This window comes from Dioscorea cayenensis, unplaced genomic scaffold (assembly GCF_009730915.1).
Source record: "Dioscorea cayenensis subsp. rotundata cultivar TDr96_F1 unplaced genomic scaffold, TDr96_F1_v2_PseudoChromosome.rev07_lg8_w22 25.fasta BLBR01001446.1, whole genome shotgun sequence".
NCBI classification, from domain to species: Eukaryota; Viridiplantae; Streptophyta; class Magnoliopsida; order Dioscoreales; family Dioscoreaceae; genus Dioscorea; species Dioscorea cayenensis.
This window is the reverse complement of record NW_024087837.1, coordinates 16,690-35,539: the sequence shown is the minus strand read 5'-3', so window position 1 is coordinate 35,539 and position 18,850 is coordinate 16,690. Positions and strand designations below refer to the sequence as shown.

The 18,850-nt window shown below is 41.0% G+C and overlaps 1 non-coding gene across 1 annotated transcript; it reads left to right on the top strand.

The window, feature by feature from the left end:
• The first annotated feature begins 14,222 nt into the window (after nt 1-14,222).
• Nucleotides 14,223-14,329, top strand: LOC120256439. Its single transcript, XR_005535304.1, has one exon. It is a non-coding gene; the product is annotated as a small nucleolar RNA R71 (small nucleolar RNA).
• Nucleotides 14,330-18,850: the final 4,521 nt, after the last annotated feature.

Sequence of the window (18,850 nt, the reverse complement as noted above, 5' to 3'; positions counted from 1 at the left end):
TGATAAGTGCTAAATTGATCATATTTTCTATATCGTTTACACTGCATTTAGCATGAAATTTTACTTGTTTAGCATCTCATTAATACAAAATTTCATTCTTTTGTTCACAATGACCTTTATTTCGCTTTTTAGGTAGAAAGAAGAGAATTCGAGGATGTTTTGAAGCAAAATGAAGCAAGTTGCTAAATCAGGGCTACACTGTGACTCACAACGGGCGTTATGGCAACTCATAATGCAAGTTGCTTGCACTTTACCACTCACTACGATCAGCAAAGGGCAGCATGAGCTCACTAGTAGCAGCATAGAATCCATTACGGCCTTACAACAGCCATTATGAAGTCTATAACGGCTATTGTTAAGATACATAATGCATAAAGACTGTGCTAGGATGCGACTTGGAGCCCAAGCAACAACTTGCTCATAACGGGGATCACAACATCCTTGGTAAGGCCGTGGCAAAGCCGATTACTATAAATGCCCCAGTATTGTCTAACATCATGGTGACTCTTTTGCCGAAGAAGCTAGGATAACCGGATTTCTATAGATCTGAGCCAAGGGAGATGGTGTTTCTTCCATATTCCAACATATTCCGTCGGATTTTTCAAGAGTAGGTCAACGAGCATCATTGGATAAGATCGTACGTGACAAGCATCTTCAAATATCATCATCAGAGCGGCGTGAGTGACACATGTCATTAATCAATCTTGGGATCCTCTAATCTCCATCTTCGGAGAACTATTGAAGGGAGTTAGTCTAGGAATGCATTAAAAGATTATTTATTCTTTATTTGGTCTTGTGGTTCTCCTGTGCTTTGATGCTTTGCTTGTTATGACTCATAAGAACCTAATTCGGTGGGAATTGTATGTCTAGATCCCTCTGTTATTATTTATAAATATTGATTGATTAATATAAATTGTTCTAGTTTTTGTAATAATTGCATGTTCTTAATTGATTGTCACATATTGATGTGGATAAGGAGGATAAGCCCTCATGTTGATGACACCCATGCTATGATAGATCTATACATGTTTTAAGAGGTTAGGCATAGTGATAAGTGTTTGTGTATTAGTAATACGAAGTATTCTTTTCTTACATTGAGCATTACTTTTCTCAGATTTTATCGCTTATACATGTGTATTTGTATTCTTTTGTGCATATAGGGTTATAGAGACAATAGTGGAAGAAAAGATGCAAAAGTAGATCGTGGATATACTTTGTTGATGGAATCTTGGAGTGAACAAATGTGGAGACACAAGTTATGCTTAAAGACACGTGATTGTGTGCAAACCTCCATCGTGCTCAAACAAATACATGGTTCGAAGGGGCACAAAGGCAATCACGCTCGCGTGTTCCAACTTGTGCAACACTAGCAAGACCTTCATCAATGTGACGTTATTGAAGACACAACGCAATCTACCGCATGAATGTGTGCCTGTTCATGTGGCCTCGATGAAAAGTGTGGATTCGGGAGTATTTTGGTGGAGTACTGTAGCAGTTTACTGTAACAAAGTAATGTAGTAAATTATTGTAGCAGTTACTGTTCACAGACCGCAAAAAATCAGTTTCCTGGAGATTCACACAGTCGTGTGAAAATTCCACATGCCCGTGTGGATGCCCGATTCTAGCCCTATTTAAGTCACGATTTGACAATGCCCCTTGCATGTGACCCGCAAGTGCACGGGTTTGTTGAAGTAATAAATCCCAAGTGAGTGGGGTATCGTATCCACAGGGAATAAGGAATAGAAACACGAAGATTGCTACTTAACTAAGTGGAAATGAAAAAATGATGGTGTAGATAAAGATCGATGCAAACAAACTAAGAAAAATAAGAAAGAGAGGTGCAAATAAATGAGAGGAAAGGTAATCGATAAAAGTGGGGTACTCGGATATTGTTCCTCCTAGGATTATTGCTTCAAGTACAAAACCAACTATTATGCTTCCTAACTAATGCTTAATGAGTCATGGACATCCTTAAATACACTGTCCCAAACCTAAGGTCAACCGTGACTAACTCTACACTATGTCCCGGCGGAGAAATCAACCAGTCTCAACACCTCACACTGTGTAAAATTGCAAGAAGCTATAGGGATTCCAAGTGATAAACCCTATCCCTATATGTAGATCTAACCCTTTGGTCTATGCGAAAGGCCCCTAGTCACAATTAAGCCCCTGGTGTTAAAATCACTTCAACGCTTCATCTGTTGCTCGTGCAACTAAGCCCCAGCGTAGTTCATCCCTTAACCCTTCACTCTATTGTGACCGCAAAGAACTCTTGGAATGTGGAGGTAGCATAAATCACACCGGAGGGGAAAGGGGACGCTACGTTATCTCTCGACTCACCCTCTCGGCCCTCTTCAATCTTGCTTTGTCTAATTCTCATGGTGTGTCACTCACTCACAAGGATTACCAATGTATACTCTTAACCCTAGTGTCACTCTAAGGGAGAAATCATTCAACAAGCATTCAAGATTGGAACTCAATTAAAGACATCAAAGCCTCTCTAAACCCTAGCCGTCGGAAGATAGTTATTGGGGGAGCTTTTGTCAGCTTCGATTCGGCGAGGTATGCCCTAGGCTTGACAAGGGAACTCTTGTAGAAGACGAGGCTACTCCACAAGACCATCGATATGGACTACAAGGGGGTTTTACTTATGGATTGCATGCTTTTACATTCGATTTCATTATTGATTGTATCTTGCTCCATGGAGAGCTAAACCCCTAGTCGGTGCTTGGACTTGTAAACCCTAGGATGATATTGTTTGATTGACCTCTTATTATGTTCCTTTAATTAATGTTTTTAACTGAGTTCCAATTTTGAATACTTTTTGAATTGATTTTCCCTTAGAGTTACACTAGGGTTGAGAATCTACATTGGTAATCTTTGTGAGTGAGTGACACACCATGAGGATTAGACAAAGCAAGATTGGAGAGGGTCAAGAGGGTGAGTCGAGAGGTAGCAGAACGTCCCTTTTCCCTTCCAGTGTGATTTGTCCTACCTCCGTGTTCTAAGAATTATTTGCAGTCATAATAGAGTGAAGTGCTAAGAGAGGAACTCCGCTGGGGTTTAGTTGCGCAAGCAACAGAGTGAAGCATTGAAGTAATCGTTAGTACTGGTGTTGTGGAGTGGCCGCGTCTTCTCCAAAGTCCCCTCATCAAGCCTAGGGCACACCTCGCCGGATAGGTGCCGACGAAAGCTCTCCCAATAACTCTCTTCCAAAGGAAACGCGATGTCGAAGGCTGTAAACCCCTCCAAAACCTAGCCAAAGTCTCTCCAAACCCTAGCCGCGGGAACCTCCAAATGTGGAGAAACGATAGCCAAAAGATGGAAAATAGAGTCCTCCAATCGGGCAGAAATCGCGACTTAAATAGGGCTAAAATCGGGCATCCACACGAGCGTATGGAATTTTCAAATGCCTATGTGAATCTCTAGGAAATCAATTCTCTGCGTCCTGTGAACAGTAACTGCTACATTGGTTTACTACAGTAACCTGCTAAAGTACTCTGATAAAATATTCCCGAATCCACACTTTTCATCGAGGCAATATAAACAGGCACACGTCTACGCTGTAGATTGCGTTGCATCTTCAAATAAAAGCACATTTGACGACAATCTTGCTAGCTTTGCACAAGTCGGAACACATGAGTGTGACTGCCTTTGTGCCCCTCCAATTTGCATATTTCAATGAACACCACGGAGGTTGGCACACACTCACATGTCTTTGAGCACAACTTGTGTCTTCTCATTTGTTCACTCCAAGATTTCATCAAGTAAGTGCACTCACAATCTACTTTAGCTTCTTTCTTCTATATTTGTCTCCACAACCCTACATGCACAAAAGAACACAAATAAACATGTATTAGTGATAGAATCTGAGAAAAATAATGCTTATCGTAAGAAAAGATTACTTTGTATTACTAATACACAAGTACTTATCAAACTCCACCACATGTAAGCTTTTACTTGTCCTCAAGCAAAAATAAAATATTGAAGCATAGAAGAAGGAAATAGTGAAAGTGCTTGGCCTTAGGTTCACCAAAGCATGCAAGAGAATAATTCTACAAGTAAGGGGAATTTCAACACTAAATACGAAAAAAATCAATGCTCTAGCTAAAAACTCAAATCAAAAAGGACAACTAACCGGAATCGTGTAACTGTGTGTAGACTCACTCAAGTCGACCAAACGTATACTCCTCAAAGTTCTAAGCATAGGGGACTTACTTATGTACAAGACAAAGTAAAGAGATGGTAGTAGCTTCACACATCCTCTAAGGTAGCCCTTTCCGAAGTGTTCGCTAAGGTGGCTTTCACACTTTCGAGTTGGTAGCTCTTTCTACCGGGGTAGTAGCTTTCACTCATCCCATGAGATAGCTCTTTCTCTCATTAGTGTATAACTAGCATCTGTCTTATAAGAGTAGCTTCATACTTCATAGGTGGTAGTTCTTTCCTCCCCAAATGCACAACAAAATCAACCATTTTTTTCAAAAAGTAACACAAGAAACAAAACTAATTAGTCCCTTAAACATCAAACTTGAGTTTCCACAAGGTTTCAAGAGCGAGTAGTGCAAAAAGTGTCAATCAGGCAAAAATTCCTAGAAATTCAAGTAAAAACTCGAGCATGAAAGCATTCGATGTTAAAAATTCTCCTAGACTTAAGAATACGACCATTGCAACTAAGGTGAACCGTCATTGGCTACGTGAGCATAAAATTTCAGTCAAAACTTCTATAATGTACATGTGTAATGTGAACTCCCACCACACTTAAGATGTACATTGCCATCAATGTAGGCATGCAAGCACAATAGGATATAAATCAATCAAAAGCATATGTGGAAGTGGGCAATTGAAACAATACTTCCCTGAACTCTGAATGGTACATTTGATGGAGCTATATTCATTTAGAGTTGAGTACCAATGGGTTGTGGAGTACACACGACCATAAGACCATATCCATGACTATTCCTCAAATTCCATACTCACAAGACCATCTGCACACATACACAAGGGGGTTCAGTGAAGCTCAACAAAAACAAAATAAAACTTGAGTATATAAACATAAAGCAATGAAATATAACTCGAGACAATGAAAAGAAAAGATAAACTCAGAAATAAGATCCTTTCTGATTAGTACAAGTCCAAAATATAATGCAAAAATAAATGGGAAAACTAAAAACAAAGAAAAGTAAAGACGGCTCAGGCGTCGGTGTCTGCTAGTAGCTGCTCTGCTGTTGCTAGTGGCGGTGAAGAAGTAACTGGTGGATCAACTAAAACTGGAACTGGTGATGATGGTGCCTGTGATGCTGGAGGGGTCGGTGGAGCTCTGGGCCTCATAATATATGGTGAGGTCACGTCTCTCTCAAGTAGCTGTTGTATAGAATATCCAGACGTGCCATCACCTCAGTGTGGTACGCTGCTTGCAATGTGTGAACCTCAGCTAAATCAGACTAGAGGACCCCTACCACGCTCTCAAGCCTCTCAAAGCAATCATGGGCTCGAGTCGGTGAGAAGATCCACGCTAGATGTGGCTCCTATGCTGCAGGTGGGGTCTCGGTACATTCACTCCTGGCAGATACCTGCGTAACATCCCCATATGTCTCATTATCTCTATACCTAGAGGGACAGGTACGACTATCTTCTCGGCCCCTTTAATAGCCCCTGCACTCCATCCCCATAATGAGTCTAGTAATGTAGGGGCCATAGAAAAGCACTCCAATCCAGGCATACTGACCCTGATGCCTTAGGTACTCTGCTAGTATGTGGCCAAGATGAATCGGCTAGCTCTGTACCATGGAATGCAAGTAGAGAAGCTGTTGTCAGCTCAGAACACCTGTACTATCATCGCGGCTATTCACTGATCTTCTCAGGACGTCATGAATGTATCTGTAGCTCGGCTGAGACAGATAAGTAGCCTTCGACACCCCCGGCTCATAGTGACCACGTGCACATAATACTTGATATGCGCGCTTAGGAGTCAAGCTACCCTGCTTTCATCCAGTAGGAAGTCGCTCAGCACTCTCGAGGCGATGAAGTCCACGTTGTATAGTCCAAGTCACACCAAAAACTGTGTGACGCTCATGCTATAGTGATGTCCAAATGCTATAAATTGTATAACGTCAATGCTATTGAAACAACTGTAGGACCGGTCGAACTCGAACGACGATAATACCTCCAGCGTTAACATACAAATAGATGGCTCGCGAATAGATAGTAATCTCTTCCAGCTACCCACTAACAACAGCTCGTCAACCCCATCGGCCATATCATCTATGAGCTGAACCTCTCTAAGTGCACTCAAGTCCGAGAATCGAGTATGTCCGAACTTAAGTTTCGATAATCGCTCAAACCAAACCCGATGCTCGGGAATCGGAAACTCCATCTGTTCTGGCTCAGGTGTGGGCTCGCGTGGACACTTACTGGCTTGCTTCATTGTTCTGGGGGCCATCTTTGCAAAAATTGAGAAGAAATCGATCAAATTCATTCAAAATAACAATACTACAGAAATCCACACGGTCGTTTGGAAATTCCACACGCCCATTTGGATCCACCGGGCGTGAAACCCGCATAGCCACTATGCAATACGCTACAAAATACATCATAAATTCATTCTAAAATGCTTCTAAAATATACATTCATTATTTAAACATCAAAACAAAGCACATTCTACCAGATTTGATCGAATAAAAATCAAGTATGGCGAAGAAAAAGAGAAATGAGGATTTACCAACAAGATGAAGATGAAAACCTTTGAAATCGGGTCGAAAACTCAAGTGAAATCTCTCTAAAACGACGGTGTGAAGTCACGAGAGTATGAGAGAGCATTCTTTTGGTGTGGAGAAGTGTAAAAATGAAAAGGCGCATAAGATTTATAAAGAGAAGTCGCGCCCTTTTGAATTCTGTACATCCACACGGGTGTGTGGGAATTATCCACGCCCGTGTAACTCCACAAAGGAGCTTCACAAGGGCGGACACAAGCCCCTATGTGCTCTCGGGATGGCATTCTTTGCCTCTTAATACATACACACGGGCGTGTGGAAATTCTCCACGTCCATGGGCCCAACCCATGTGGGCACCCACAAGCCCCCTCGTGGGTTCCTCGCCCACACGAGAATTTTTTCTAAGTGTTCCACACAGGCATATGGAAATTCCACACGCCCGTGGGTCTTCACAAGGCCCTTTATTGTAGAAATTCCACATGTCTTCTCTGGATGGAGGAGATTTCCTCACGTAGTTTCACACCGAGCTCAGTGGAAATTCCCCGACACCGCAGTATAGTTCATGGGGGCACACATGCCCCTGTGTCTTCTCGAGATAGAGCTCTGAACTTCTACAGAGAAACACACGCCCATGTGGAAATTACCCACGGGCATCTGACCGTCACAAGGTCATTCACAGGGATAGTCACACGCCCCTGTGTCCTCTCGGGATGAGCTCTAAACGAAAACACACGCCCCTGTGAAAATTCCACATGGCCATTGATTACTCGCCCGCAAGTGTATGGGATCGCCAAGTAATACCCTACGAGTAACACAGGGGTCGTAGTCCACGGGGCTAAGGAGCTCCTATTACTCCTCCATCACCTATTATCTAACCTTACAATTTAAGCATCTTTTACTACTCTAACAAGTGTAATAGTATAAAAAACTTGCAAGAATAAACTATACAGTCAACACAGGAGATCACAAGAGCAACAATGAGATACAAAGGCCTAGGGATGACGATCCCCCTGTGGGGTGATCATGATATATGGATGCACAGTAAAAGCAAGGAAGGGGTGATTTACACCGAAGGATCTCAAGATTAGTCCAATCCCAATTTCTCAGCGATTGAACCCTAATCCGATACTAATGTCAATAGAGATCTCTCCCTAATCACATTCCTACGATCGCATTAGGTGTAGGGAAATCCCGCTATAAGGACACACTTACCCTAAGTCTATCCTCAAGATTCGGAGGGGCTACCGATATCCAATTTCTCGGCATGTTGATCCAAGAATACCCCTTCTAGCTCATTAATGATCTACTACATGCGAGTAGGTCACATCTACATATAGAAATCAACAAAGAACTAAGGATCTCTCCGTTTTATAGTTCTAGACATGAAGAACAATGATCCAAGACATAAATCAACTCAATGCATTTCAAATAAAAGTATAGCATCCAAAATACATGATGAACCCCCCAAGGTTCATCTACATTCGGTGGCCTTGGAGATCTAGTGTGCCATCATACAAACAAGTATAACAAACTCAATAAAAACAAGAAACAAATACGTAAGTGGCACTCCCTAGTCCGAATGATGATGAAGAAGATGCAATGTCGGCTGAATGATGCTTCCTCTAGCCCAATGAATGCCGAATGCTCCTCCTCCCTTGATGATGAAGCTCTCCCCTTGAAGTTCAAGCCCTTGATCACCTCCGAGCCTCAAGCAAAGCTCTCTCAAGATGTCTTTGTTCTCCTCCTCCTTCCTCCCAAGTGTTGGCTGCCCAAAATAAGTCCTAAGAAACCCTCACAAATGCTCCCCTTTATACCCCCCAAGCATATCCCCAAGTGGAGGCCATATAGGTTAAAAATGAGACTCCAAACTCCCCAAAAAGCCATCCATACCGGGTCAATGAAGGGGTCCATACCGGGTCAATGAGGGGGTCTATGATGGCCCCATTGAGGTAGTATGAATCAAGCAAAACCACATCTTCTCTTGCTACAATATTCATCCCGGGTCAATCCCGGGCAACATTGATACCATATGGCTTAAATCAATTCCTGCCTCGAAAATCATCCATGGGCTACAGTGGTTTCTAAAGTGATCTTGCTAAAGTTGCACTGCTATAGTACTCAGCTACAAAGCTGATCCGCGTAAAGAATGCGCTACAAGATCTGCGTGCCCCCGGTTTTCTTCTTTTCCGCCTACCAAATCATATATCCGTGTCTTCCATGGCGCTTTTCCCCGCTCCCTACTGAAGCAAATAATATGCGATTACATAAACGGGCATCAATCCTTATAAAAGTACATGCTAACAATAGCAAATACATATACTAAAATACATACATTTAGACCCTTATTAGCCATGTGTCTTCTTTGGATGACTTAGAAAAATTTACAGACTTTGCAAAAAATTTCTAAACATTTACATCTATTCAAAGCCTGCCCATATTATGCAAATGTAACCAGAGAATCATGAAAAACATGCTTAAACGACCAAGAAAACTTTGCCACACACAATTAAGAACAAGATAACACCTACAATCCACAAGAAAATCACAACAATAGCATGTAAAAGATCAAGACACCAACACTCAAGCTCTTATTCTTGCAAACACTAACTAATACCTAGAAAAATAGTAAAGACTTGGGTTACCTCCCAAGAAGCGCTTGTTTAACGTCACTAAGCTTGACGTACCTGACCTTACCTAACAGGGGCTCATAGATGAAGGTTTCCCTCTTACCCATAACTTGAAAGCATGATGAACATAGTCCTTTGAAGGTAGAGGGGGAATTATCAAATTCTTGCTCATCCCTATTAGTTCATCAGTAGTGTCAAGAAAGTAAAGAGTGTCATCAAAGTCTAGAGAATGTCTCATGTCTTCAGCGAGGCGGTATGTAAGCTTTTCATCCCCAACTCGTAAAGTCAACTTCCCACCGTCCATGTCGATGAGAGCTTTGGAAATGCGCAAGAAGGGTCTTCCAAGTATCAAGGGAACGTCGACATCCTCATCAACATCCAACACTACAAAGTCCATAGGAAATATGTACTTGTCAACCTTCACAAGTACATCTTCGATAATGCCCCTCGGATGTCTAACCGTTCGGTATGCCAATTGTAATGTCATCCAAGTGGGCCTAGGCTCTCCCAAGCCTATCTTTTGGAAGAATGTATAAGGCATAACATTGATGCTAGCCCCTGAGTCCGCCAATGCTTTCTCTTCACCTAAATTACCAATGTTACATGGAATGCTGAAGCTTCCGGGATCCTTCTTCTTGTTCGGCATATTCTTTTGCAACACCGCCGAACATGAAGCATCTAGGATCACATATGCACTTCCTCCAACTTCCTCTTGTTGGTCAAGAGGTCCTTTAGAAACTTTCCATACAGAGGCATTTGAGATAACACCTCCACAAATGGGATATTGATGTGCAACTGCTTGAATAACCCCAATTACTTATTGTATTGTTCATCATTTTGGTAGTTCTTCAACCTTGAAGGATAAGGAATTCTTGGCTTGTATGATGGGCGTACCACCTCCTTTCCTTTTGTTCTCTCCTCAACCTCTACGACCTCGTGTGCTTCAACATTGGTCATCTCACTTGGAAATCCACCCTCAATCTCACCACCACTTCTCAAAGTGATCGCCTTCACATGTTCTCTCGGATTAGTTTTGGTGTTACTAGACAAGCCTCCTTGAGGTCTCTCCGATAATGACTTCGCAATTTGCCCCCACTTGATTCTCCAAATTGTGAAATGATGTGGTGTGGTTGCGAAGTATGGCTTCAACCGATTGAAATCTTGTATATGACAATTGAATAAACTTGGTAAAAGCCTTCTCTAGATCGGTCATCTGGTTTTCCAACCGTGAAACTCGGTTCTCCATATGCGGGACTTGTTGTTGTTGTTGGAAACCGGGTGGTGCCATTGTCTTCTGTTGCCCTTGATTACTCCATAAAAGATTTGGGTGGCTCCTCCAACCCTGGTTGTAGGTGTTGCTATATGGATTGCATTGGTTTCTCATTGCATTACCTACAAAGTCCACTTGTTCTACCGAGGATGTACCACCAATAGAAATCTGGTAATCAGATGGAGCATGTCCTCCCTACACCCTGCGCAACTAGTCACGATCGCCACTCTATTAGAAGTTAGAGTGTCTAACATCTTGCTCAAAGACTCCACTTGGGCTGCCAATGAAATAACTGCATTGATCTCATGAAGTCTGGCAACCTTCTTTCTGTTTCGTGTTCCACTGATAATTGTTCATAGCCATTTCTTCAATGAGATATCAGACTTCTTCAAGGGAACGTGGAGGTAAGATAAATCACGCTGAAAGGGAAAGGGGATGCTCCGCTACCTCTCTAGTCACCCTCTCAACCCTCTCCAATCTAGTATTGTCTAACCCTCATGGTGTGTCACTTATCCACAAGGATTATCAAACTTAAAGGATGCAAGTACCTCCAGTGTCAACATATGAATGGTCAGCTCCTGAATCAGCAACAAACGGCGCCAACTCCCAACGAAAATCAACTGCTCGACCTCATCTGCCATGTCATCGGCCAACTGTATCTCTCGCACAACACTTAGATCCGGGAACAGTGTCTTACCAAACTTAATCTTCGATAGATGCTCAAAACGAGCCTGGTGCTGGGGAATCAAAAACTCTATGCTTTTTTGGCTCTAGGAGTGCAATCGGTGACGTTTGTCGTGCTTTCTTTCTCCTGGGAGCCATATCTGCAAAAAATTGAAATGAGAATCGATCAAATAAACTCATAGGACAATACTGCAAAAATCCATACAGTCTTGTGAAAATTTCACACTCCCATGTGGATTCACTGAGCGTGAAAACTGCACGGCCTTTATACAAAAATCCACAAATACATCAAAAATTTCACTTTAAATCCACTCTAATGCATGCACCAACTATTTAATCAACAAAACGAAGCAACATTCACCATTTTAAATGAAATAAATAAAGATTGATGAAGAAATAGAAGAAAAAGGGTTTACGGATGAAATGGGAATGAAAATCATGAAAATGGCTAGAAAAATCAACTGAAACCCCTTTAAATCGATGGAGAGGAGTCGAGAGAGTACACAAATGTGTTCTCTAAGCATTTGGGGGTGAGAGAATGAAAAGGCGCAATAGATTTATAAAGAAAACTCGTGGCCTTTTGAGTTCTATACATCCACAGGGGTGTGTGGAAATTACCCACGCCCGTGTGACTCTACGAGAAGCGCTTTCACGGGGCGTGACACACACTTCCCCGTGTGCTCTCAGGATAGAATACTTTACCTCTAAACGCATCAACATGGGCGTGTGGAAATTCCCCCACTGCGTGTGTCCGACCTATGTGGGCACCCACACGGCCCTGTGGCTTCTCTATCCATCCAAGAAACTTCTCTAAGTGTTTCACACGCCCGTATGGAAATTTCATACATGCGTGGATCTCCACAAGGCCATTCACAGGGGCACTCACACGCCCTTGTGTCTTCTCGGGATGGAGGAGAACTCTCTCCAGGAATTCACACGGGTGTGTGAAAATTACCCACGCCCGTGTGCCATCCACAGCGTCATCCACAAGGAGCGGACACCGCCTCGTGTCCCTCAGGGATGATCTCTGAACGGAGACACACACCCATGTGGAATTTCCACACGGCCGTGTGTCTTCTCTGGATGACTTAGACAAATTTTACAGACTCTGCAGAAATTTCTGCACATTTATACATACTCAGAGTCTTCCTACACTAAGCAACATTAACCAGAGAATCATGAAAAACACGCTCAAACGACCAAGAAACTTTGCCAATCACAATTAAGAACACGAATACACCGATAATCCATAAGAAAAAAACAACAATTGCATGTAAAAATCAAGATACCAACACTCAAAGCTTTATTCATGCAAGTACTATACTAAAATCTAGAAAATAGTAAAGACTTGGGTTGCCTCCCAAGAAGCACTTGTTTAACGTCACTTAGCTTGACGTACCTATTCTTACCTCACGGGGGCTCATGGAGAAAGGTTTCCCTCTTACCCATAACCTGAAAGCATGATGAGCATAATCTTTTGAGGGTAGACGTGGAGTTATCAAGCATGTTACCACATGAGGGTTCGTTACCCTTACTTAGTTCTTACACATCCCCATTAGCCTTGGGGCATTTCTTGTGGCATCTCCTTGCTCGCTTCATCTTTTGGATCATCTTCTTCATGATCCCCAACTCATAAAGTCAACTCCTCAACATCCGTGTCAATGAGGGCCTTGGAAGTGCGCAAGAATGGCCTCCCAAGTATCAGCAGGACATTGTTATCCTCATCAATATCCAACACTACAAAGTCCACAGGAAATATGTACTTGTCAACTTTTACAAGTTTGTCTTTGTGATGCCCCTTGAATGTCTCACCATTCTGTCTGCTAATTGAAGTGTCATCCGAGTGGGCCTTGGCTCTCCCAAGCCTAGCTTCTGAAAGAAGATGTAAAGCATGATGTTGATACTAGCCCCGGAATCCACCAACATCTTTTCTTCACCTAAATTACCAATGTTGTACAGGTTGATGAAGCTTCCGGGGTCCTTCTTCTTGTTTGGAATATTCTTTTGCAATACTGCCAAACATGAAGCATCTAAGATCACAGATGCACTCTCCTCCAACTTCCTTTTGTTGGCCAAAAGGTCCTTGAGAAACTTTGCATATCGAGGCATTTGAGACAACTCCTCCACAAAAGGAATGTTGATGTGCAACTGCTTGAATAGACCTAAGAACTTCTTATATTATTCATCATTTTAGTCATTCTTCAATCTTGAGGGATAAGTAATTCTTAGCTTGTAAGATGGGTGTGCCACCCCTTTCTCTTTTGCTACTTCCTCTAAATTGTGCAATGACGCGGTGTGGTTGCGAAGTGTAGCTTTGACCGACTGAAACCTTGTTTCTGATGATTAGATGAACTTGGTTAAAGCTTTCTCTAGATCAGTCATCCAGGTCTCCAAGCCTAAAACTTGATTTTCCATGTTCGGGGCTTGTTGTTGTTGATGGAAACCCGGTGTCATGGCCTTTTCTTGCACTTGATTATTCCATAAAAGATTTGGGTGGCTCCTACAACCCGGATTATAGGTGTTGCTATATGTATTGCCTTGGCTTCTCATTGCATTACCCACAAAATCCACTTGTTCTACCGAGAATGTACCACCAATAGAAATCGGTCAACCGGACGATGCATGTCCTCCCCATAGCCAGTGCAACTAGTCAAGGCTACCACTCTAGGAGAAGTAAGAGTATCTAACTTCTTGCTCAATAACTCAACATGGGCTGCCAGTGAAATGACTGCATCGATCTCATGAATTCTGGCTACCTTCTTTCTGTCTCTCGTGTTCCACTAATAATTGTTCATAGCCATTTCTTCAATGAGATGTCAGACTTCTTCAAGGGACTTGTTTCCTAAGGTACCTCCTTCTGCAACACCAACTAACTGCCTTGTGCTCGGGTTCAACCCATTATAGAAAGTCTAAATGATCATTTACTCAGGGAACCCATGTTGAGGACATTTCCGCAGGAGCTCTTTGAACCTATCCCATGTCTCAAAAAGAGACTCCAATTCCATTTGTACAAAGGAGGAAATTTCATTCTTGAGCTTCGCAGATTTTCCAAGAGGGAAATATCGGGCAAGAAAAACTTCTACCATCTCTTCCCAAGTAGTAATCGATGCCCTAGGTAATGAATATAGCCACTGTTTTTCTCTCTCCTTCAATGAAAATGGGAAGGCCCTCAACTTGATAACATCATCCGTAACACCATTGATCTTAAGGATGTCGCACATTTCCAAGAAGTTCTTGTTGTTATTGTTTGGATCCTCATTGGCCAAACCATTAAAACGCGTAGTCGATTCTTGTATCATCTAGATGAATCTCGGCTTTAGCTCAAAGTTCGAGTTGTAATCGGTTTGCCACACAATACTAAATTATGTGCCCAAAACTCCAGGTCTGGCATAATCTGATAGTGTCCTTTGTTGTTCATTTTGTTCTGCCATATTATCTGACCCTTCACCTTCTACCTCAGCTTGATTTGAGTGTTCTTACACAGGTTCTTTTCCCTTTCTATGAAGTGTTCATTCAAGTTTAGGATTTCCTTCAACCAATGTCAAAGGGTTCCCATCAGGTTATAACCAGGAGCTGCAATCAAAGAAAGAGAAACAAATAATAATGATGGAAGAATAAGAAAATTTGAAATAGAATAAATGATGAATAGCTAAAATAGAAAAGTGCAAAGTGTTTCTAAAACGCCTATTCCCCAGCAACGGCGCAAAAAACTTGACAACACCCCTTTTGCGTGTTGACCACAAGTGCATGGGTTTGTCGAAGAAATAATACCCCAGTGAGTGGGTAGTCGTATCCATAGGGAATAGTGATCAGAAACACAAAGATTGCTGTTTAACTAGAACGAAGATGAATCGCTAGTGAAGTGAACAAAATCAATGCAAATAGAAATAAGAAAAGAGGGAGGAAGTGCAAATAAAAGATAGGAGAGGCAATCGACAGTAAGTTGGGCACCCGGATATTGCTCACCCTAGGACAATTATTTCAAGTGCAAGACCAATCATTATGTCTCCTAAATGATGCTTCATGAGTCATGAAAATCCTAAAATACATGGTCCCAAACCTAGGGTCAACAGTAACTAACTCTACACTATGTTCCGGTGGAGAAATCACTCAGTCTCAACACCTCACACTGTGAAAAGTTGCATAAAGCTCTAGGGACTCCAAGTGATAAATTATATTCCCTAATATAGATCTAACCCTTTGGTCCAGGCGAAAGACCCCTAGTCACAATTAAGCCCTAGATACTAAGGATTACTTCAATGCTTCACTCTGTTGCTCGTGCAACTAAGCTTCAGCGGAGTTTGTCTCTTAGCACTTCACTCTATTGTGACCGCAAAGAACCCTTGGAATGTGGAGGTAGGATAAATCACACTGGAGGGGAAAGGGGACATTCCGCTACCTCTCGACTCACCCTCTCAGCTCTCTCTAATCTAGCATTGTCTAACCCTCATGGTGTGTCACTCATCCACAAAGGTTACCAAGATGGATTCTCAACCCTAGTGTCAGCCACTGTAAGGAAAAATCAATTCAATAAGCATTCAAGATTGGAACTCAATTAAAGACATCAATTAAAGAAAGCATAATAAAAGGTCAATGAAGTAATGGCATCCTAGGGTTTACTTGTCCAAGTATCCTCTGGGGGTTTAACTCTCCATGGAGCACAATATAATCAATAATGAAATCAAAAGTAAAGATATGTAATCCATGAATAAAACCCCCTTTGTGTTCGTGTCGATGGTCTTATGGAGTAGCCTTGTCTTCTTCAAAGGTTCCCTCATCAAGCCTAGGGCACACCTCTCCGAATCGATGCCGACGAAACCTTCCCCAATAAATCTCTTCTGAAGGAACGCCATGTCAAAGGCTGTAGAACCACTCCAAAGACTTTGCCAAAGCCTCTCTAAACCCTAGCCACCGGCGCCTCCAAAGATGGGGAAAAGATGAAGAAAGGATGGGAAAAAGATTGCCAAATCGGCTGAAATTGTCGCTTTAAATAGGCTGGAATCGGGCATCCACATGGGCATGCGAATTTTCCACGCGCCCATGTGAATTTCTGGAAATTCAGTTTTCTGCGGCCTATAAATAGTAACTGCTACAATAATTTGCTACTGTACCTTGCTACAGTAAACTACTGCATTACTCTACCTAAATGCTCCCAAATCCATACTCTTTGTCGAGGCCACATGAATGGGCACACATTCATGCGGTAGATCGCGTTGCTTCTTTAATAACAATCACATTTGATGATGTTTTTGCTAGCTTTGCAAAAATTGGAACACGCGAATATGACTGCCTTTGTGCTCCTCCAAAACATGTATTAGCTTGATAATAATGGAGGCTGGCACACACTCCCATGTCTTAGATCACAACTTGTGTCTTCACGTTTGTTCACTCTAATGATGGTAGACTCTATCAAGACCTAAAGCTCAACCTTCCCCTTCTAACCATGACAGGCACTCTGGCAAATTTATGCTTATAGGTCTATTAAGACCTAAAGCTCAACCTTCCCCTTCTAAACTCATGGTAACCAAGGACTTTTCAACCTTGGGATGCAGACAATTTGAAGTACTTGCAATCACTCTAATAATGTACTTTCACCATTGAACTCAAGACTTGATGTTACTCAAGTGTGAATTGAGTTTCCACCATTGTTAATTATGGGTTTTATAGGATTTAATCCCATCCTCTTTGATGTTTCTAACACCATATTCCTTGTCAATCCTTTTGTCAAAGGATCCACAAGATTTAATTCAAATCGTATATAATCAATCAAAATTACCCCATTCATAATCAACTCTTTTACAGAGCTATATCTTAGTCCAATAAGTCAGGATTTTCCATTATAAACTTCCCTATAAGCCTTTGAAAGTGTAGACTGACTATCACAATGTATAGCTATTGGTGTCATTGGCTTGGACATATAGGAATTTCAGGTAATAAGTTTCTAAGTTATTTTTCTTCCTTACTACTTGTAGCTAATGCTATAAACTCAAACACCATGGTGGAGTCTGCAATACAAGTCTATTTTTTTTATCCCCAGGAAATAGCATTCCACCAAGTGTGAAGGCTCATCCACTTGTAGAAGCATGATCCTCAGTGGGTTTTACCCAACTAGCATCTGTATATCCTTCTAAAGTTAAAGGATTACCACTACAGATGAAACTATAATTTATTGTTCCTTTCAAATATTTTAATACTCTATACACAGCATGCCAATGGTCTTTACTTGGATTGCTTGTGTATCTACTTAACCTTCCTGCAACATAAGTTATATCTGGTCTTATACATATCATGGCATACATCAAGTATGCAATTATTTTAGCATATTCTAGTTGTCTCATAGGACAACTATTATTTTGTTCCAACTTGATACTCCAATTAAACGGTGTTGAAACAAGACAACAATAAAAATAATCAAACATTTTTAATATTTCTCAATGTAATGTGATTGGGGTAGACCAAGACAATTGTCCTTAATTTTAATTCTTAGAATGACATCCGCTTTTCCCATATCTTTCATGTCAAAGTTGTCAGATGAGAATTTCTTTGTTTTCATAACTTCATTTATATCAGTACCAAAGATTAACATGTCATCTACATACAAACAAATCATGACACCTTTTCCATAATTAGATTTACTATAGACACATTTGTTAGATTTTGATTAATTTTAAACCCATTTGCTAGAATTACATCAACAAATTTTTTATTCCATTGTTTAGAGGCTTGCTAAAGTCCATAAAGAGACTTAATTAGTTTACACACTTTGTGTTATTGACTGGGAACAATAAACCCTTCAATTCATGTTGTTTCATATATACTTGTTCTAATTCTCCATTAAGGAAGTCTGTTTTAACATCCATTTGATGTATTACAAGATTGTATATTAAAGCAAGTGCAATAAGTATTCTAATAGTAGTAATTCTTGCAACTGGTGCATATATGTCAAAATAATTTATTCCTTCTTCTTGTGTAAACCAATTAACAGCTAACGTATCTTTAAATTTATCTATGGTTCCATCTACTTTTAATTTCTTTTTGAAAATCCATTTACCATTAATTGGTTTAGAACCAGGTGGGAGGTCAACTAGTTTCCATGTTTTATTCCACGTTATTGAATCTATTTCATCATGAATAGCTTCTTTCCAAAAGGTTGCATCTTGAGATTTCATAGCCTCTTCAAATGTTTCAGGATCATCTTCTATCTTGAAACAAATATGTGCATGAGTCTAAATTCCTTCACTTGTCCCTTCAACAAGGAACATGAAGAAATATGGAACATATGTTTTTGCCCTCCTAACCCTTTTACTCCTAGGTTCTATTTCTTCTAATATATCATTAATAGAACTATTATCCCCTTGATTGAATTACTTATTTGAATGTAATATGTCTTTTCATCTAGGAATTGAATTAAACCTATTTTCTTCAAAAATAGCATCTCTTAACTCAATAACTATATCTATAGGATAAGAATCATTTGGTTCAATTACCAAGAACCGAAATGATTTACTATTTTTAGCATATCCCAAGAAGATACATCCAATTCCTTTTTCACCAATCTT